At 44.6% G+C, this 22976-nt stretch overlaps 1 protein-coding gene and 1 long non-coding RNA gene across 17 annotated transcripts in view; one reads left to right on the plus strand and one right to left on the minus strand.

Moving 5' to 3' along the window:
• The window catches only part of LDLRAD4 (low density lipoprotein receptor class A domain containing 4), a 443967-nt gene extending 442459 nt beyond the window's left edge, over window positions 1–1508 (minus strand). For 9 of the 16 annotated variants that reach the window (XM_060613148.3, XM_060613165.3, XM_078435471.2 and 6 more), the window contains exon 1: window positions 830–1297. The gene's annotated coding sequence lies outside the window, so the exon portion shown is untranslated. Of the gene's footprint in view, window positions 1–368; window positions 704–829; window positions 1298–1486 lie in introns of those variants that run through there. The other 7 variants (XM_060613147.3, XM_060613143.3, XM_060613158.3 and 4 more) reach the window with 3 other exon arrangements.
• On the plus strand, window positions 23–18317 carry LOC144613850 (uncharacterized). The gene is made up of 4 exons (XR_013551299.2): window positions 23–120; window positions 11864–11940; window positions 16362–16440; window positions 16819–18317. It is a non-coding gene; the product is annotated as an uncharacterized LOC144613850 (long non-coding RNA).
• Window positions 18318–22976: the final 4659 nt, after the last annotated feature.

The raw sequence follows: 22976 nt of genomic DNA on the forward strand, positions 1-22976 counted from the left end.
GACCCAGCCTAAGTGTAATAGCAGCCGCCCCAGACAATCGACTTCCTAGCCAATGCCGGGAGCTCCGGGCGGCCCCGCGACCGACGTCAACGTGCGCGGGGGGACCCGAGCAGACGCCGGGTGAGGCGGGCCCCAGGGGCGCGGGGCGCGAGATGCGGGGTGCTGGGGCTCGGAGCCGCGGGCTGCGGGGTGTCCGGCAGCGGGATGCAGGGTTCAGGGTAAGGCCCGCTCCCGCCCCTTTTTCTTCCCGCAAACTCCCCAGGAAGGTCCTGCACAATCTTCCCGCTTCCCGCCGACCTCCAGTCCCCCCGCCTGCAGTGGTTCGCTGACAGGCCCAAGGGAACCGAGACCCTAGTTTGGGCAGTTACCTCGGCGCTGACCCCAGCCTCCCGGGGGTGCAGAATTAAATCCTGCAACCGCAGGACACCCCGCGCCGGGCACTGAGATTTAGGTCGGCAACGTTCCTCCAACGGAGCACACAAGCAGAGGCGGCCCGGCCTCCGTTCGGGAGTGCGAGGTTGCCCTCCCCACACCCGGCCCGGGCGAGCGCGCCGGGACGCCGCTGTGCCCACCGGCTACACTGCCTCAGACCTCGCGCACTCGTCTCTGTGGGACTCGTCCGGGTGGGGAGGACCCGCGGGGCTGGGCAGCTCCCTCTGGCCCCCGCCGACGGCGCAGGCTCGCGGACGTCCCGTTCCCTGAGCGTCCTGTCCCCGCGTCCTCCGCCCCCTGCCCTCCCCAACCAACACTACCACCACCCCGCCTCCGCGCCGCGCTGAACTTGGGCCAGACGCCGAGACCACAGCAGCCACCTCGGGTCTGCACTCACCTGCGGCCGCCCCTCCGGAGCCGTGGCGGGGGACCGCCTGCAGTGCGGCTCGCCCGGCCACCGGCCCTGCGGGCCGCGGGGGAGGGGCGCGGGATGCGGGGCCGCCGCGGCGGGGGACGCGCAGCCGGCCGGCGGGGAGCGCGGCGCGGTGCGCCAGGTCTCTTTAAGAGCCAGGGACCTTACCCCCGGGCCTCCCCCGCGCTCCCCGCCCCCCTTTCACTTTCCCAGGGACTCGCAGCCTGTCTGGCGGCGGCTGCGGCGGCGGCTCCTCCCCGACTCGCAGGGGATCCCCGGCCGGCTGCGGCGGCGCGCGGGGCAGGCAGGGCCAGCCGCACTCGCCTGCCTGTCCCGCCGGGCCTGGCCCGCAGCCTCTGGGAGGGGGGAGGAGAGGGAGACCGTGCTGCGGCTGCCGAGGGAGGTGTCCCGCTTCCCGTCGCCGGAGGGAGGGAAGTGTTCCGCCTCCCGCCGCCGTCTGTCTCCAGCCGTAACTGTGCTCGCCGAGGCTGTGTCTGTCTCCAACTCCTCCAGTCTCTCCTCCCTCCCCATCCCCCTCCGCGGCGGGGACCCGGCGTGCGGCCAGGCCGCGGGGGTGGCGGGGGCCGCGGTGCTGGCGGCTGGTGGGCCGGCCTCGACCCCGCGCTCACGGGCCGCACCAACCTCTGCAGGCTGCGTGCAAGGAGCTGGGGGCGTGTGGGCGCCGAGGCCGCGGGACCCCAAGGCTCAGCCGGGCCGGCAGGCAGAACACACGGCAGCGGGCTTGGGCCTCGTGGGGCGCGCGCCCACCGCCGGCCGGACGGGGAACTCCAAGTGCAGAGAGAAGGCTGGCTGGCGCACCAGGAGGAGCCGGCTCGCCGGGGCGGGCTAAGGACGGTCTGGGGAGAGCAGGCCGACTTGTTCCCTGCGCCAGTTACCTCGCGGGCTATCAGTGCCCAATAGGCAGCGGGTCTTTGGACACCAGTCCCGAGACATACAGTAGGGCTGCAGGACACGTAGTGAAACCGATGAATCCTAGCTGAGCCAGCCCGGCCCGGGCTCCTCCTGACCCCACGTAGTCACCCTCTTAAGGATTCTCCACCCTTTATAAAGGGCAATGGCTCCAAAATGGAAGGTCATCCGGATTCTTCCTGCTACGACCCTTTCTCCTTAAAGGACCTACAGCTCTCCTCCTCTGAAAGCCGTTCAGGACTTGAACTCTACCTGAGTGCATACAAAATGTATTTTGTCCTCCAGCAGTAGTAGAATTGACAGCCAAGCAGTTTGGGTACTGCCTTAGCATAGGGCATTTTAACCCAATTTTATTAGAGTCGCCAAAATTAGATAATTCCCCTCTGCCCAAATTAAACCCCTGCAGACATACCAAAATATACTAACCTGGGATTTCAGGCAGGATCTAATAGAGGTGCAGCTAATTAAATTAATTTTCAATTTCCTGTAATGTCAGAGAAGAGAATCTTTTGAAAACTATGAATAATTTGTCAGTAATATTTTGGTTAGTGAAGCAGGAGCTTAATTCAGCTTTCTTTAAAGAGCCCTCTGCTCTCCTCAACTAACGGTAATTGCTATGTAGAATTTGGTCATTCCTCATATGTAATATAGTAGCTACCATTAATTGTACCAAGTCCCACACTAAGTAGATTGTCTTATTTAGTATTCACAATAACTGAGACAGCCAATACTTTCCCATTTTGCAGACAAGAAAGTTGAGGCTATAAAAGATTTCGGTTACTTGTTCCTGGACCACAAAGAGATGGGTTTAAAATTCCTAACTGGCTGGTTACACAAAAAGCCGGGAGTTGAACCATACTGCCACCTACCTACAGTAGCTTTGACATCCAGTTCAGTTAAGCTCAGCCCAGCCACAAGGGACAGGATCTATTCTAGGCCAGGAACTGTGCTGGCGCCTGTAGAGAATGCCCAGGTCCTAGGCTGACAGAGGAGCATTTAGACTACAAGGACAACTTTAAATCTGGCTGCTAGGGTAAACTTTCATTAAATGAGCAGTGAACTAAATATTTAATACAGGTTATCCAAATCTGGCAAGTATATACTTATTAGTTTATATTTCATGTACATGAATGCATACCACACTCATAGCAGCTCAGAAGCTGTGGTGTTGGAGAAACTATTCTTGCCCTCCTGGAGTAGAAAGAAAAATAACTTTTTCCTTCTAAATGAGAAACTGCCCAGGGACAATGAAGAAGAAAATGTTTTTTTCTAAGACCATGAACAATTTGTTCTTCTATTTCACTTGTGCATGATTTCCTTGTGTATAATTTAACCTTTTTAAATTGAGAGCTGAGTTTTAAAATCTTAACCTCAGTTTTATCATTTATGATGAATCTTAGCTCATCTTGCATTGCCTTTTCTTGTCTTCTTTAATTTATAACTAGAAACTGCAGGGCTCTATTTCTATTTCTAGAAAATAGCCATGACAGGAAACTGTCCCTGCATTTTCCACTCAGTCCTCCCTGTGTTTGTTTTCCATTTCAGCTGTTCCTTCTCATACCCCTACACACATACACACATACGCACACACACACACACATTATGGCGATGAGAGAGTTAGAGGCCTTTAGATATATGTTTGCTCTCTGTAAAATTCAACACAATTATGTTAGCTTTACCCTGCCCATTAATAATCCATCACATTCCCTCCAAGGACCCAGACTGAAGCACAGGATACCAGGACTTTGTTTTGCTCAAAATAGTGGATTTTGTGTATTCCCAACACACAGAACTATGCCTGACCCTCACTAAGGATTCAAGAGCTATTTGGGGAATGAATGGAGCCTAGTATTGGGATAAAAAAGTAAATAATATTGAAGTAAAATATCACTTTTTACTTGGGCAGAAATCAACTGAAATTGGTTTCAAGTAATGGGATGTGAGAAAAATTCTTTCTCAGTATAAATCCATTACAGTTTACCTGGTGTCGATTATATACCAACAATATTTATTCCATAGAAGGTCAATTATCTAAGGAGACAAAGATAGAAAGGGCAAACATGAGTGTAGAGGCCACTTTTAGGCAAAGAGCCATGGGATATAGAAAGGGCCCACACCGACCACCTGACTGCATACAGACAGGTCCATCAGGGACCCACCGCAAAATATTCATAAGCCCTAACTAACCAATGGGGTACATACAACCAGGCACAGTTACCAAAAAAGGGAAAATTCCATACATCGCCATACCTCCTCATCTTCCCCCTTTTAAAACAACCCTCCACCCACTGCCTCCTTGCATACAGCCTCTCCTCTGCAGTCCAGTTCCCCCACACTCCTTCCCTTGCAGTGTATTCAATAAATTTCTATCTGCTTTGTTTTGCCTCAGGTGAATTCTTTCCACCCAATCGGGGACCCCATCGGATCAGGAGAGACACCACATTTAGACACCACAATGAGCAAATGTTGAAAAAAGAGATTCTGAGGGCCCCAACTGACCACAAAATACATATCAATCAGAGAATATAATTTTGTTATTTGGATCTCATGCATAACATTTAGATGAAACTTAAACTATTCAAAATGATCCTTCCTTCTCTTTGTACTTTTTAATTTAAATAAGAAATGGAGAGGAGGAAGTGAGAAAGAGAAGCTTGCATTGCAGGTTCTTCTAGGGAAGTGAGAGTCCCAGTCTAGCTAAATACTTAGACCCAAAATCTGTGGATGAGCTCAGCTCCAGGAGACAAGGATTAGTCTCATACTTCTCAATGATGGCATAGGCACGTTTCATCATGTTACTACTCTGCACCATCAAACTGTGTCAGAGTTCAGTCTGTAAACCAGAGATAGTAAGTCCTACCTCACAGGGTCTGTTGTGAGGTTGGCTACATCCCTATGTACATACATATTATTCTCTTTGGGATCCTGCTGTCCCCACTGCTTCCGGACCTACAAATATTACTCTTCTATGGGTGGAGGTTTTATGGAGGAGGAAAAATTATTTTCCCTCTACCCTTCTAGGCTCTTGGCTAAGATACTTCTGTAATAAAAAGACCGATTAACCGGAGGAAAAAAAAAATTTAGTAACGTACCAAACCCCCTGCCCCGACCCCATACATGGGAGAGACCCAGGAAAACTGAGTAACTCTCTAAAAGCCCAAGCCCTGACCTTAAATAACATCTCCAGCTAAAGACAAAAGATGTTGGTAGGGGGAGACCAGTTATGGGATGAGACTTGGAAAAGCAGAGTAAACAAATGTAGGATTGTTATGTATATTTAAGTCCTTGCCATCTCCATTGAGAACAGTTTCTAGAGATTTAGAGTCACCCTTCTCTTCCTAGTACAGAGAGGAGACACCCTAACAAATAGAGATTTGCCTTATACATGTAAATGTCTCTTACAAAAGGGTAACTGCCTGGTTTTCAGAGCCTCTCTCTTGTCTGTTGCCTTAAAAAAATAATCAGTCTAAAATAATTCTTTATGCCAAAGAAGCATATCTTGGGGTAGTATATTCTACTCCCCTTCTGTTTAAAATCACAAAAGACAGAAAGGAAAACGTTTTGCAGACAACTTCTGCTTTCAGCCTTGCTGCAATACTCTTTCTGGGAAAAACAAAAACAGTATCTGTCCTTTCTCCTTGAAGAGAGGGGGGTAGGTAGAGGAAAAGGAAAAATACAGCAAGGGAAAAAAATGTAAATGATTACTTCACAGATGCTCCATCCAGACATGTTCATGTATGGTATCTATACATCAGTTAACAAAAATAATGGGAAAATGGGGCATCTGGTTGGCTCAGTCAGTGGAGTATGTGACTCTTGATCTTGGAGTTGTTAAATTCGAGCCCAACACTGCATGTAGAGAGTACTTAAAAAAATAAAATAAAATCTTTTTTAAAAAATGATGGAACAATTCCTGGGCAATGACATGTGTATTTTCAAACCACTTACAATGATTAAAGTATAGTAAAATCTCCTTAGTATGAAAAGGCTATAGCAGTTCACAGCTTCTGCCTCTTCTGGTGCCCAGGTTGTCTCAAGTAACCCACACCAGGGCAGGGCATCTCAACAGCCTTCAGGATGTGATGTATGATCAAAAGCTGGGTGTAAAGTGGCCACTGTGGCCCCACCCTATTCCATTGCTTTCCTGACATATGGTCCAGGCAGCTCTCTACTAGGGTCTTCATTGTCAAGTTCAACGCTTAGCACAGTACCTGGCCCAAAATGTACTCCATAAATATTAGCTCCCTTTAGTCCTTTTTCTTGCCAGCAAAGACAGGCTCTCTGGTGACTTTATACCCTGACAATTTAGCCATGCTGGAACCATACTTCCCAGAATTTCCCTCCTATGGGGTTCTAGGTGTTGAAATAAATTTCCAGGCCCAAGATGGAGCCACTCCTGCTTTGGGTGCCTCATCAGCAAACGAAAAGCTTAAATAACTTTCATGTCCCTGTAAATGCAGCATTTGATCCAAAATGCAGTATGTCCAGTCAGCCAGTCCCCAAATGCCAAGCCAACACTGGGCCTTCTCATCCCAAACAAGCCCATCAAATATTTCCCATTTGTCTCTTCTTTTTTCTTTATACTTAATCCTATAAAAGCTTCTTGCCTTTGCCCCATTTTGCAGTTCTTCAAAAGGAAACTGTCCATTTCATGAAATGTTGAAGTTTATTTGTACCATCTAGATTGTCTTCTTTTATCTTTTTTTAAAATACAGGTTAGGGATGCTGTCAGAGGAAGTGAAGCAGTGGCTGGTACCCCTGCCCAGCTGCACAGCTAATGAATTTTTATACATGCATACACCCTTGCACCCACGCAACAGGGTAGCATGGGGCATAACGCACTGTGAAGCCCATTCATATCCCTGACCTGCTCTCTCTTTGTCCCCTTACCCTGGTCCTGTGTCAGATGGCAGTGTGCATAGCCCTTTGGTAGCCTCTTCTACAGGTTGCCTGTGATGTTGAAGTTGAAGGGACAAAAGACAGACATGATTTGTTCGCCTTCATGGGCTTCAGGTTGTCCCTGTATGTGCCAGTCAGTTCCTCTTGCCCACTTCATGGTCGGCTTTCCTGCTTACCTGCCAGGCCTGCCAGCCCCAGATTCAATGGCCTTCCATGTGCTTCTCATGGAAGCCCTGATTCTGTATCACTTACAAAGAGTCTTATGATCTAACCTGACTAAGAATCAGACACCTATGTATCTCCCTATCTTAGCTAGTATTCGGTTGTTTGCAAAGAACATAACCTCCTCTATCTAGCTTTTTTTAAGGAAAGATGTTCCCCCCACAACAGGCAAACCACTTGAGAAGATATTTTATCAAAAAAGATACTAAATAACCAATAAACCTGTAACGATGTACTCAACTCATTAGGGAAATATTAATTAAAACCATAATGAAATAGCACACCCACTGGAATGGCAAAAATTAAAAAGATTGACAATTTTAAAAGTTCGCAAGGACATAGCACAACTAGAACTCGCTTACATAGCCCACAATTCCACTCCCTGAAGAGCACAGCAAAAATGTGTGTGGATGTCCACCAAAAGGTAAGTACAAGAATATTCATACCAGTTTATTCATTAATATTAAAAAGAAAAGAACTCGAAACAATCCAAATGTCCATCAGTGTATAAAGAATAAATGAATTGTGGTACGCTCATATAATGGGAGATCACACAGCAGTTTCAAAAATTTTAACCTGCTGGCACACAACATGGATGAGTGTCACAGAAACTTATTTGAGTGACAGAAGGTAAGTACAAAAGAATGCTAATGTATGATTTTATTTATGTGAAGCTCCCAAACAGGAGAAGCTAAATGACAGTGATAGAAGTTAGGATAGTGGTTACCTGTGGGTGGTATTAAGTGGGAAGATCCAAAATAGAACCTTCTGGAGGGTAAGGGGTAGATCTGGGTATGGTTGCAAGGGTGTATGCATGTATAAAAATTAATTAGCTGTGCAGTTAAAATCAGTGTATTTTATATATGTGTTATGCACTATAATGGAAAGTTTTGAAAAGGGGAGATTTATTGGATGTAGGAGGCCTTTTGTCAGGTGGGTGACTCAGTAGCAAGACCACCTTTCTCAGACGGGGGAGCATCAGAGAGGAACTATACCCACTCTACTATCCCCACAAACACCTCACAGACCTTCCCCCTGCCATACAGAAGGTCTCGACTCATTTCTCCTGACTGAATGTCTAGCTGGTGCTGAAGAAAACATGAGGCTCATTCACCCATAAGACATGTTAACATGGGCATGAAGGCAAGAGCCTGTATCTGATAGCATGTTTCCATCAATAAGGCAATGCCCCATGGAAGCTTCTATAATGTTCTTTTATAACCTGTTCTACCTGGAGAGTTGGGAACATATCACGGGACTTGAGGTCTGGATTATGGACCCCATTCTCAGGGGGTTCTCTGCTCCAACCAATTCAATCCATCAGATTCAAGAACTAGGCATTCCGTTTAATTTCAGCTTAAATCATAAATTGGCTGTCCGTTACATAGCAATGATTTCATGAAATATTAAAAGTAAAAAAAATAAAGTGCTACATAAAAAAATATATATGTGGATATATGTCAACACAGCTGGTATATATGTGCATTTACATTCTGATATATGTGCATGTGTATATAAATATTGCTATTATTGCATCCATATCCATAACACACATACATACACACATTCTGAATCTACACGTCTATATACTCTCTTTAGCACATTTTTCCTGAAGTGCCATCCCATCTTTTTTCTTATGTATGAAGTACGAATCCCAGTCCACAAACCCAGATGTGCAACAATGTAATTTTATTTTCTACTACTCCATATAATTTCTGACCCTAAGAGTCCATTCTACAGAGCTGGTGGGAAACTTAACCCCAGTCCTTGGAGCCACCCTCTCTCCGAATTTTGGCACCACGCTTGGGTATTTGGGAATGGTGGGACTGGGGGCGGGGGGCACAAATATTTCCATTGTGCCATCCATTGTTGCCATTTGTGTGGCCACCTGAGATGCAGCAGCTTACCACTCCTGTCCCTTGGACACAGACATCTTTCTTGCTCCTGCCTACAATTCCATTTGCTTCTAGAAGTTCTTTGATTTGATCCTAGAAGCACTTTGTCTTCATCCACAAATCCTTCTCCTTTTTACCTCCCTAGGCATCCCCTGAGCTCTACTAGAAGCCTAGGATTTTTGAAAATCAGAAGCCAGGAAAACCCAGGCTATTCCGTTTTCAACCTACCACCTGTCTTGCTAATCCATTGAAGTACAAGGCAAGTTACTTGCTTGAATGGAGGAGAAAGGAAAGAAGAAAATAGGGGAACATGTTTATTAAAGGTGTGGGGGACAGAACAACCCTCCCCCACACACACACAATGTTCCTCTGTACCTTGGTGGAACCTTTGAATAGAAAGGTGTGATGCCTTTGGTATTGGGTTACTTTATACTTTCAGATAGGGAAGTTGTCCAGGGGTACCCAACCTAATCACATGAGCCCTTGAAAAACAGCTTCCTCTGGCTGGAGGCAGAAAAGGAAGGCAGAGATTCAAAGCATTGAGAGCTATTCCATGGCTCGCCTGGATGGCTCAAGTGGTTAAGCAGCCAACTCTTGACTTGGGCTCCAGTCATGATCTCAGTATTCATGGGATGGAGCCCCACATCAAACTCTGCGCTCACAGCACAGAGCCTGCTTGGGATTCTCTCTCTCCCTCTCCCTCTGCCTCTCGCCCATTCATGTGTGCGTACTCTCTCTCTCTCTCTCTCTCTCTCTCTCTCAAAATAAATAAACATTCAAAAAAAAAAGCATTGCGAGCTATTCCAAGTGAGAAGCATCTCCAGTGCCACCTTTGAAGATGGAGGGGGCCACATGGTAAGGGGTGTGGGAGACCTCTGGGAACTGAGTGAAGCCCCTGCTGATAGCCAGCCAAGATATGGATCCTACAGCCACAGGAAGGGAATTCTGCCTTAATCTTGTGAGCGTGGAAGAGGTTCTCAAGTCTCAGATAAGAACCCCACCCAGCTAATACTTTAATTGCCTCATATGAGACCCTGAGTGGAAAACCAGCTGCACCGGGTCTGGAATTCTGACCCGCAAGCTTATCAGTGGGTATTGTTTTAAGTCACTAAATTTGTGGTTAATTTGTTACTTGGCAACTTAAAACTAATATAGTAAGTTAAAATACAAAAACATTGTCCAATCAAATGTGTTTTGTCCTGCGTGGTCCTACCCCCTGTTAACAATCATTTCTCAAACGGAAAAGAAGGATGGTTGAAGGGGCTGAGTATGTAGCTACCAGACACCAAGCTCTTATGGACACTAAACGAGCTTCTGGAACAGCTCTGGCTAACTCCCAAAGACCCAATACATTTCTGGGTCAGAAATCAGAGCCAGATTCAGATGTAAGGACAAGCCGAGGACTGATGCAGAAAGCAATATTTTAAAATCTCACCATTTCAGGGCACCTGGATAGCTCAGTCAGTTAAGTGTCCGACTTCGGCTCACGTAATGAACTCACAGTTCAGGAGTTTGAGTCCCACATCGGGCTCTGTGCCAACAGCTTGGAGCCTGGAGCCTGCTTCGGATTCTGTGTCTCCCTCTCTCTCTGCCCCTCCCCACTCATGCTCTGTCTCTTGCTCTCTCTCAAAAATAAATAAACAGAAAAAAATTTTAATAATAAATATATGAATAAAATAAAATCTCACCATTTCAGGGGTACCTGGCTGGCTCTGTTGGTAGAGCATTGGACTCTTGATCTCAAGGTCATAAGTTCAAGCCCTACATTGGGCATAGAGCTTACTTAAATAAAGCAAAAATGGGGGCACAGTGGTGGTTTAGTCAGTTAAGTGACCGACTTTTGATTTCGGCTCAGGTCATGATCTTGTGGTTCATGAGATCGAGCACCAAGTTGGGCTCTGCACTGACAGTGCAGCAGAGCCTGCTTGGAATTCTCTCTCTCTCCTTTGCTCTCTGCCCCTCACCCCCCCCCCCAAATAATTAAATAAACATTATTTTTAAAATGTTAGAAGAAATGAAAAATAAATAAAAATATCATCATTCCATGCAAACTGGTGCAGCCACTCTGGAAAACAGTATGGAGGTTCCTCAAAAAACTAAAAATAGAACTACCCTCTGACCCAGCAATTGCACTACTAGGTATTTATCCAAGGGATACAGGTATGCTGTTTTAAAGGGACACATGCACCCCAACGTTTATAGCAGCACTATCAACTATAGCCAAAGTATGGAAAGAGCCCAAATGTCCATCAATGGATGAATGGAAAAGATGTGGTATATATATACAATGGAGTATTACTCAGAATCAAAAAGAATGAAATCTTGCCATTTGCAACTACGTGGATGGAACTGGAGGGTATTATGCTAAGTGAAATTAGTCAGTCAGAGAAAGACAAGTATCATATGACTTCACTCATATGAGGACTTTAAGAGACAAAACAGAGAACATAAGGGAAGGGAAGCAAAAATAATATAAAAACAGGGAGGGGGACAAAACATAAGAGACTCTTAAATACGAAGAACAAACAGAGGGTTACTGGAGGGGTTGTGGGAGGGGGGATGAGCCAAATGGGTAAGAGGCATTAAGGAATCTACTCCTGAAATCATTGTTGCACTATATGCTAACTGGATGTAAATTTAAAAAAGAAAAAAAAATCTCATCATTCCATTTAAGACCCTTATAAAAAGGAGAAAACATCATCAGGAAACCCAGCTCTGCCATTGGCTAGCTGTGCAGATGTGAGCAAGTTACTTTACCTCTCTAAGCTACAATGCTTCTTTTAGAAAATGAGAGACTCAGACTAGATGATCTCAGAGGTCCCTTAAGACCTTTCACGCTTTCATTCAACAAATATTGGTTGAGGTCCTCCTATGTGCCAGGCCCTGAGCCAGGCACTGGGACTGTAGCTATGAATCGAAGTCTATTCACTGGACTCAAATTTCCCATAGGAGTATTTGACAGCTCAGGAAAAAGAGGGCTCCTATTTAAAAATCAAAACAAACAAACAAACAAAAAAAACCTGGGTGTTTTAGGCTGCTCCAGCTCTCACTATCTTCATCCTGTCTTTTCCAGGTGAAATCTCAGGTCAGGCCCACCCCACCACGGCCATGGTGGCTTCATCCACCAAAAACACTGGAAAGCCAAAATGGGTAAGTGTGATTTGGAAGAGCAAGGACTGTGAGGAATGGTAGAAACTCAACTCATTCTGTTTCAGCTGTTTTGGGCAAGAACCTCCCTTCAGTTCACTTGGCCACTGAAGGAGTGATTAAAAAACATTTAGAATCAAGGCCAACCCTTGATTAGGCCAAAAATGTTAAGCAGGCAACTTGTTCTCAGCTAGCTGCCAACTAATCTCAATTAAAGAAGGAGCCAATAGCTTGACATTTTTATAAAATGTTAAAATCCCTGGGGAAGTGCCCTGAAGGTAAACCAGTCTCAGAAATCTCTCAACTACATTCTTGCCAAGTGGTTTTCAAACTATCCTCAAACTCACTGCTTTCTTGGGCAACCCTGTGGCCCATGCTGAGCTTTGGAAAGCTGGGTCTTGCATTGAGCTGAGACCAGGGTCCAAGCAGGCTTCTTCCCATTTCCCTGGCTCTTTGTGCCCAAGCAAGAGGACATCCTCTCTTTCCTGCCTGCCATGCTTTCCTTCTCCAGGCAGCAGTGGTTCTTCCAATCATCTCTTGTGTGCTGTGGCCTTGGGTTTCCTCATCACCCTGGCCACTCTTCTCCAGACATTCCTGGCTGATCAGCTCCCTCCTGCAGTCTGGTGCCCAAAACCCAGCCCAATGTCATGTTTGGCTTTCACCAGTTAGGTCAGGTTGGTCACCTTCTTGGATATGGTAGTCTGGTTAGTGCAAACTGATATCTGTGAATTCATTTTAGCCACCAATTGCAAATAGCCTACGACTAAGCATCTAAAACCTCAAAGTTCTTTTTCAACAGGGTTCTTTTGATGGCAAATGATAAGACATTTGAAAAAGGAAAGTGACACTGAAAATGGAATTTTGGGCTCACTTTATCTGTGAATTTCAAGTGTCAGATGAAGTTTTAGGCAGGTCTGAAGCCAGGTCTTCAAGGAAAATGTCATGGTTCCGTCTGTCTCTCTCCATGCCACACTCCCTCTCTACTGCTTCAGTTGGGTCTGATTCTCAGTTAAAGCCTCCCCATAGTGTAGCAGTGGCCCCCAGTTGCTGCAACATACCATCCTGTCAGCAGTTTCACAGCCCCAGTGAAAAACTACATCTATCCCAAGGTCCTAGGAGAACTCTAGCCTGGCTGACCACATGTTCACCCAAGATCAAATTACCAAAGCAGGAAAATGGGGTGCACTAATTGGTCAGGGCTAAGTTTTGTATTCACCCTTGTGTAATGGGCTCCACAGAGAAAAGAGTGTTTCTAAGACCAAATGAAGACAGAAGGAGCACTGCTTAGTCAAGAACAATAAATAGCCTGGGTGGCTCAGTAGGTTAAGCGTCTGACTCTTGTTATTGGCTCAGGTCATGTTCTCACTGTCTGTGAGATCAAGCCCCAAGTTTGGCTCTGCGCTGGGCATGGAGCCTGCTTAGGATTCTCTCTCCCTCTCTCTCTGCCCCTTCCCCACTTGCTCATGCACTCTGTCTCTCTCTCTCTCTCTCAAAAAAAGCCAGTAAACATTCACTCTAGCCATGTCAGCCATATTCAAACCTTGCCCCCCACCCCGCACCTGTCCCAGGCATGGAATCAGCACCAAGCTCAGTGCCTGTGCAGAGCAGTAACAGCCCTCTCAACATAGGTGATACTGTATGCTGCTTTGTAACCTTCTTTGTTTCACTTAACATTATAGTGTAAGCATTTCCTCAAGTTATTAAGACTTCTTTATGACATATTTTAAGACACTGGTTACTATTTCATAGATGTACCATAATTTGTCTAACTATTCCTCTATTGTTAGAGAATCATGTTTCTTTCTTTCTTTGTGTGTGTGTGCCTATAAATAATATACACCAATATGAACATTTTTTACACCTTTTTTCATAATTCCTGATTATTTCTCTAGAAGGTGTTCTTAGAAGTTGAATAAATGTGTCAAAGAGTATTTCAAAGTTATTCTTGATGCATATTACCAAATCGTTTTCCAGAAAGATTATACCAATTTATATACGTATGGGGACAGTAGTAAGTGGTAACTTTAACCTGAAAACAAACCACAATGTATAAATAAGGTCTTGGTTAGCTCAGAGACTGAAACTTTCTGTAAATTATATGCCTGAAGAAAGTGGCTAGCCATGTCCAGATTAAATCTGGGGGACCGTGAGCTGGGGATTTCTTGAATTTCTCGGGGATTTCTTGTAGTTGGCAAAGTTTGCATCAGCCACCCCAGCATCACAGTCTTGTCCCCTGTGTCACTCTCCCTACATGCCTCACCCATTTCCCCATCCATGCCCTTTCTAGAAAAAGCACTAACAACATCATTCACACTAAATGGCTGTAAGGTTTAATCCAGGGAGACTAATTAACATGAAATGAAGTTAAATAAATTAATTCCTCATTATGACCTTTCAGACATCAGTAAGCTGATTGGAAATATTCTTGGATAAACCTCCTTATGTCCCTGTAATCACACAGAGTAAGCAGCTGCCTTTCCAAACCAGTCTTAAAACTCATCTTAGTCCTGGGGGTGCCTGGGTGGCTCAGTCGTTTGGGCGTCTGACTTAGGCTAAGGTCATGATCTCGCGGTTTGTGAGTTCGAGCCCCGCATTGGGCTCTGTGCTGACAGCTCAGAGTCTGAAGCCTGCTTCGGATTCTGTGTCTCCTCCTCTCTCTGCCTCTCCCCTGCTCATGCTCTATCTCTCTCTGTCTCTCAATAGCAAATAAATGTTAAGAAAAAATTAAAAAAAAAAACTCATCTTAGTCTTATATATGCTCAAGGACCCAGTGAATTGTAGGCTGAGTGGGTGATGTGTCAATGCCCAACAGTGTATTATGTATAGTATATCAAAGTATCGACAGGACATTAAGCATTAGAAATTCTGATAATAATCTTTGTTGTACCAGAGGAAGAAATAGACCAATTATGTTAAAATAATTCTGTGCCAGTTACTGTTTATTGAGCACATATGAGCACACAGGCACCATGCTAAGAAGTTACATATTTATTTCATCCTTAAAAGTAAACCTTCGGTCTCACGTATATTAAATGATGTGCGCACATCATACAACCACTGCATCCGGCATCTGAATCCCAGGCCCACATCTTCCTGCCACATCTCCACATCTTGAAATTGGCTGCCCACAGTGGTTACCTGTCCTGGCCTCTCTAACATTAAAATATCACATGAGGACACACATGTCCTCCTACTAATGTAGTATAACATTATTAAATGAAAAAAATAGTTGAAGCTAATAAAATTGCTTTAAATTAATGAAACCACTATAGTGAAATTATAATGAAACCACTATAGATGCTTTAATATTGGTCATTCATAATGAGTAAAGTGTCTAACTCTTGATCATTGATGGCAACAAGAGCATCTTCCTCTGAACAACATCATGTGAAGTTAAGGCTGCAAATCCAGTCCTCTTTTAGAGTTATTTGCCCTCCCTGTCTTTGTCCTTATACCTAGTGGTGGACATAGACAGTGCCTGGTGATCATAACCATGTGAGGACGTTGCTGTCATTAGGCTTCCTTCAATCCCACCCCTTTCAGAAAGCCTGACATATCCTACTTTCCCTGGAAGCTTGCCCTCCACCTTCTTCCCCTTACCCCCCTCCTGTCACAATCACTACCACTGTTTCACACTTTTCCTCAGCTGTGTCAGGGGAAAAGTTTGAAGACTAACAGTAATATTAAAAATACCTACACTTGGGGCGCCTGGGTGGCTCGGTCGGTTAAGCGTCCGACTTCGGCTCAGGTCATGATCTCACGGTCCGTGAGTTCGAGCCCTGTGTCGGGCTCTGTGCTGACAGCTCAGAGCCTGGAGCCTGTTTCAGATTCTGTGTCTCCCTCTCTCTGACCCTCCCCTCTTCATGCTCTGTCTCTCTCTGTCTCAAAAATAAATAAATGTTAAAAAAAAATTAAAAAAAAGTACCTACACTTGGGGGCGCCTGGGTGGCTCAGTCGGTTGAGCGCCCGACTTCGGCTCAGGTCATGATCTCATAGTCAGTGAGTTCGGGCCCTGCATCGGGCTCTGTGCTGACAGCTTGGGGCCTGGAGCCTGCTTTGGATTCTGTGTCTCCCTCTCTCTCTGCTCCTCCCCTGCTCACACTGTCTCTCTCTCAAAAATGGGTAAAGATTTTTTTAAAATGTTTTTTTTAAATAAAAAAAAATACCTAAACTTGGGGCACTTGGGTGGCTCAGTTGGTTAAGGTCTGACTTTGGCTCAGGTCATGATCTCACGGTTCATGAATTCAAGCCCCACACCTGACTCACTACTGTCAGCACAGAGCCTGCTTCGGATCCTCTGTCCCCTTCTCTCTGCCCCCCCCCCCACCGCCTCGAAAATAAATAAACATTTTTAAAAAGTGCCTAAACTGTATAAATGTTTCATATTTTTAATGCCCACTCATTCTATCACTTTTTCCATCCAGCAAACTTGGCAACTACCTCCTATGAATTGAAGTCAAAACTTCAATGACAGGTCTCATTTGAACTTCATTACTTTAAAAGGTATGATTTGGAAGATTTCACACAAAAAAATTTACATTTCTGCCTCTCCTGGAAAATGAGAAGGCCTAGCTCTTCAGCCCTGCATCCCCACCAGGTAACCTGGAGTTGACAGCAGTATCTTGTGGGTGGTGTGGGCAGGCGTCCTCACTCACTCTCCTGCTCAGATTTGAAGGGGGAGTGATATGGCATGATTCAATTTTAAAAAGTTTACCCTGGCTGGATGATGGACTTAGTTTGGATAGACACTCAGGTGGATGCACCCAGAATCTGATTGCTTCTCGGCACCCCACCACCTTCTTAGTATAAGCCACCAATCTCTCCCACCTAGACAATTATAACAGCCCCTTAACTTCCCTGTTCTGTGGTCTCTTCTCACAGGCAACCTGAATGGTACCTGATGAGAATGTACTCAAAACCTCCAATGGCTCCCATCTAACTTGGAATCCAACCCAAAGTCTTTCCCAGAGTCTACATAGCCTCTGCTCACCTCTCTGGCCTCTCCTCTCACCTTCTCCTGTGCTCCTGGCACATTCTGGCCTCCCTGTAGCTTTCCAGCAAGCCAAATGCTCTCCTCCTACCATTCACCTTTGCATGCACTGTTCCAGTCTTGCTATCTTCTTGTCCTAGAGTTCAGCTGCCCGACAACTTCCCAACCCTGGCTGTCTGCTTCTGTTGCTTCATTCCCCTGCCAACTGAGATTGAACAGGATCCCATATCACTCCTGTCCTTCACCATTGCTCCACCTCTCTGTTCTGTTTCATTCTTCACACATTACTAACAGAATGTCTGTTTGATATCAGTCTCTGCCATTGGCAAAATCTGCACTAAGAGTCTACTGCTGTGCCACAGAACCCAACACAGACACAGCACATGGGTGTGCACGGCAACTACTGTGGAGAGAGTGGCTGAGAAATGGTCCACAGCAGGGCTGTCTTGTGAGGCTAAAGGCAAGATCATGGGGATGTGGCCAAGGTAGTGTGGTGGACATGGAACAAGAAGCACTATCTGGAAGCTCTCCAGGACAACAGTGGTAATGGGCCTCAGAATGCCCTCCAGTCCTCTGATTTGAACAGCCACATGGAAGACGGTTGCATTCATCCAGAAGAGTCACCAGGAGCTATCAGGCTGGAGGGAAGGCTGTGAATTTGCATTTAGACATCAGACATTGTGTGGGAAGTACAAGATATAAAGATGCCAGAAGATGGACTTTCTATAGTTGCTCTGAGATCTATCTGTTTAGTACAAAGGACATGAGAATCCATTGCTAACAGAGGAGTTAGATGCTCTGGATTTGGGCTGGTAGCCTCTTTTTTCTGTATCAAGCAGCACCTGGCAGCAAAAGATGAGGAACACTAACCAAAGGGACTCTCCACACCTAGTAACCCTACTACCTACAGGCTGTTGAACTCAGGGTAGGACAAGAGGGCTCCAAGAAGCAACTGACTGACTCATCGATACAACTGTGTCCTTTAATAAAGTGAAGGCTGGCTTTCTTTAAAATCTGAGGGCATCACTTTTTTTGACAGAAATCAGTTCAAAACCTTTATATGACCACTGCAGCTTAATGGCAGGGGCAGCATTATGGGATTTGGAAAGTGGTATAAAAGCAGGGAGAATGAAGCCTCCCAGCTGTCAGGACAGCCTAATGGAGACATTGATATCTGGCTGCATGGGAATTCTAGGGCCTTCTAGAAAATTTAGCACAGTGGAACTAGAAGGATATTCTTTCACACAGTCCTGAGGATTTGTTGCCCTAGATGTAGAAAGAGATTAAAAATGAAAGTAAAGCATTGGCTCACAAAGCAGGCTTGGGAGTGAAGTAAACGGCTAGAGTCCAGACACATGGCTACCATGAAAGATTAAACACAGAAGGCGCCACAGGTACAGGTAAATTACCTCCCCCCCGCCCCACCACCACCGGTGAAGCCAGGATTCTGGTAACTAGGGACTTGTTTACAGTATAAAATAACTGAGAGAGTCCTCCTCAATTAAGGAGGAGGAGAGAGAAAGAGAAGAAGAAAAAAGCTTCATATTTTCAGAGATTAAATCCTTCCCATAGACCACAAAAGGGAGACCAATTACAGGAAAATTTTGTTTTAATGGGCACTCTGTTTGAATATTATCACTATTGACTATGAGTAATTCTGTTTTAGTATGTGTGAGTTAAAACCTCTGCTTTTTCAGACAAGAGTACTTTCTGCCAATGAGCTGTGACTTAAAGCTGTGTGATTTGTGTAAATGTGTTGTAATTAATTGAGCTTTAAAAATTGACTTTGAGGGGTGAAGGTCTTGGAAATGGATGCTAGCTTGGAAAAAGTCACCTTCTAAGAGGTGATAAAAGATATTTAACTGACACGAAGCTCCTCTAAATTTATTTTGGTGGAGGCAATTAAAAAAAATCTGTGTATGTTTGAAAAAGACAAAATTTAATTTAAAAATATCTTAACATTAGAACAAAATAAAGACTGGCTTGGGAAAGTTAGAGTTGAATGAGAAACATCAGCATGAACTCATGTATTTTAAAGGGATTCTAATTCTATCACTAACAGTGTAACTGGGCAGCCCCACCCCCCAGGGCGTAATCGCAGTTTACAGCCTATAAGCCCCAAGGCCTACATCTTTGTCTGTATTACCTTCCCCACAAATAAAGCTCAAAAATCCTTGAAAGATCATTACATTTGTGTTAAGGTGGCAAAAATCAAGATGGGCCCAAGACACTTGCCAGAGAATGTTTTCTAAACTGTTTTGAGATATTGCTAAATAAAACAAAGAACCCACACTAACCATACTGCATTGCTTTTTCAAAAAGAAAGTACCCATTATAGTTAACTGAAGCATGTTAAGGCTGTGAAAAGCCATGAGATTTGTGTGAGACATATACTCAAATTCTGATCACCTAAGTTGACAATCTTAAATCATATTCAAGAATATAGGGGCACCTGGGCAGCTCAGTCCATAGAGCATGCAACCCTTGATCTCAGGGTCATGGATTCAAGCCCCATGTTGGGGGTAGAGATTCCTTTTTTAAGAAAGAATATAGGGTGCCTGGGTGGCTCAGTTGGTTAAGGATCTGATTCTTGGTTTCAGCTCAGGTCATGATCTCGCAGTTCATGAGTTTGAGCCCCACCTTGGGCTTCATGCTGTTGTGGAGCCTGCTTGCAATTCTCTCTCTCCCTCTTTCTCTCTGCCCCTCCCTTGATCACTCTCTCTCTCTCTCTCAAAGTAAATAAATAAGCTTAAAAAATAGTTTAAAGAATATAAAGGTATGATTACAGTAAACTTAAAAAATAACCATTGTTTATGTCCTTTCTTAATCTTAAGGTAAACTGAATTAATTACATGTTGGCAATGTAGGGATGCAGTTATCCAAAAACGAAGGCAAGCACAAGTGTACAAAATGGTATCTAAATGAAACTTTTATAAACAATTTTGAAAACTGAACTCTAGTAATTATGCTCTTTGGTATTTACCCAGTACACATACATATTTATAGCAGCTTTATTTATAAGTGCCCAAACTTGGAAGAAACCAAGATGTCCCTCAGTAGGTGAATAAATAAATGAACTATGGTACATCCAAACAATGGAACATTATTTAATAATTAATAAAGAGACCTACCAAGTCTTGAAAAGACATGGAAGAACCCCAAATGCATATTGTTAACTAAAAGAAGCAAATCTGAAAAGGCTACATACGATATGATTCCAACTATCTGACATTCTGGAAAAAGCAAAAAAAGTAAAAAAGTCAGTGCTCTGGGGAGAGAGGGATGAATAGATAGAGTATGGGGGATTTTTAGGGCAGTGAAACTATTCTATGTGAATAGACATTGTAATGGTTGATACATGTCATTATACATTTGTAAAAGCCCACAGAATGTACAACACCTGTTATGCCCAGAATTCGTGATCCCCAAAGACCACCAGGGAGCCAAGTCTGATGCAAAAGCAAAGAGCCTTTATTTGAGCTAGCTCGAGCTCAATCCCCTACCTACACCAACACAGTGGTGAGATACCGGGGAGAGAGAGCGACTATCAAAAGCACAAAGGTTTTATTGGGGTCTAGGGGCAGTTGGTGAGGTAATGGCCATGGCCTCAGCCGATTGGCTGGGGAAGGGTCGGAGTCCTGTTACGCAGGTGGCCGGGGCGTGTTTTGATCGGGAAGTCTGAACAGGTGAGCGGGAGGTTACTCAAGGGGAGGAGGCATGGTCAAGGTGAAGGACACAGAACAAGATGGAGTTGGCTGGCGTAGGCCTGCATTTTCACACCAAGAGTGAACCTTAATGTAAATTATGGACTTTAGTTAATAAGAAAGTATCAGTATTGACTCACCAATATTGTATCAGGGCACGTGGGTGGCTCAGTCAGTTGGGCATCTGACTTGATTTCAGGTCAGGTCATGATCTCACGAGCCATGACATCAAGCCCCGAGTTGGGCTCTGCCCTGAGAGCGTGGAGCCTGCTTAGGATTCATTCTCTCCTTCTCTCTTTCCGCCCCTCCCCCACTCATTCTCTCTCTCTCTCTCTCTCTCTCTCTCTCTTTCTCTTTCTCTCTCTCTCTCAAAAATAAATAAACATTTTTAAAGGTTTTTTTAAATGTTTATTTATTTTTGAGAGAGAGAGAGAGAGACTGAGCACAAGGAGCAGGCAAGGGGCAGAGAGAGAAGGAGACACAGAATCTAAAGCAGGCTCCAGGCTCTGAGCTGTCAGCACAGAGCCTGACACAGGGCTCACACTCACGAACTGCAAGATCATGACCTGAGCTGAAGTCAGACACTTAACCGACTGAGCCACCCAAGTGCCCCAACATTTTTTAAAAAGCTTCAAAGAAAGAAACAATACTGTATCATAATAACACAAAATGTCAATAATAAAATAAATGGAGGAAAGAAGGTGAGAAAATATATGAGAATCCACTATACTTTCCACTCAATTTTTCTGTAAATCCAAAACTGCTCAAAACTGAAGTTTATTAGTCAAAATAAAACTGCTAGTTTCTTGCCTACCCACTTCATAAAATGGAGTCTCCAATAGGAGAATAAGCCAATATCTTTATTACCACACACAGCTAGAAATTAAGATTGGTTCAACAACAAAGGTTTATCTATGCATCACAGGTGCAATAGACTCAAAAGAGGGTCATCAAAGCAATCTCTAAGCTAAACCCAGGTACGTGTCCAACAAAATCAACATTCTTAATAGTTATTTTATGTTTGGCTCATTAATTATATTGCCATATTTGTTGCTTCAATTATCAAATTCAACCTGTTACAAAGTTAGTAGTACAAATACTTTAAAAACTAGTTTGTAGGACAAGGGATTTGGGCTTCCAGTTAAGCATAGTAGATTAGCCTTGTGCTTTTATTGCTCCCCCTTCGAAAGTCCTGCTGAAGTGATAATAAAAGATTAGAAAAAGTGCAAACCTACAAGGTGTGAAACAAAGAGACCAGCTCAGTGCATCTCAGTGGATTTTTGGAGAATAGAAAGGAGATGAAGCTTAGAAAAACACCGCAGAGATGGGTAGATCATTCAGTGAGTCAATTTGTTGCAAAAACCTGTGAGGAATGGCAGGGGACAGTGAATGGGTAGGTGTGAGACTGGGAACAGGAGCATGTGTAGAGAGTGATTTAACTACTGAGTCCCCTTTCCCACCCTGAGTAGCCAAGAGACCTTCCTCCTTCAACTCCCTCCTTAGAGGCCAAGCGTTATTCTCCAGAGACGTCATACCCCATGTGTGGGCACTAGACTAGAGGCAATAAGTGAAACAAGGAAGCATGATGATAAAAGTAGAGAGATGAAGTGCCCAACTGTGTGGCCCCTGACACTTCTTTCTGACCTGTTCTCAATCATTGATTCAACAAATATTTATTCAGTGCAACTTTGTGCCAGATACTGTTTTAGGGGATTCAACAGTGAACCAAACAGGCAAGTTCCTGATCCCATGGAGCTGGCATTCTGATAGGGCAGACAGGCAATAAAAAATATATCAAAAAATGTATATATTTTTATTTTTAAAATTTTTTTAATGTTTTTATTCATTTTTGAGAGAGAGAGAGAGGGAAAGCATGAGTGGGGGAGGGGCAGAGAGAGAGGGAGACATAGAATCCAAAGCGGGCTCTAGGCTCCAAGCTGACAGCACAGAGCCCAACACGGGGCTCAAACTCACAAATCCTGAGATCATGACCTGAGTCGAAGTTGGATGCTTAACCAACTAAGCCACCCAGGTGCCCCTATTATTATTATTTTTAATACAATTTATTGTCAAGTTAGCTAACATACAGCATATACAGTGTGCTCTTGGCTTTGGGGGTAGATTCCCATGATTCATCACTTGCATACAATACCCAGTGCCTATCCCAATGAGTGCTCTCCTCAATGCCCATCATCCATTTTCCCCTCTCCTTTGCCCCCCCTCCCATCAACCCTCAGTTTGTTTTCTGAATTTAAGAGTCTGTTATGGTTTGCCTTTGTTTCTGTTCGAAACTATTTTCCCCCTTCCTTCCCCCATGGTCTTCTGTTAAGTTTCTCAAGTTCCAC

This window comes from Panthera onca, chromosome D3 (genome assembly GCF_046562875.1).
Source record: "Panthera onca isolate mPanOnc1 chromosome D3, mPanOnc1 haplotype 2, whole genome shotgun sequence".
Lineage (NCBI taxonomy): Eukaryota > Metazoa > Chordata > Mammalia > Carnivora > Felidae > Panthera > Panthera onca.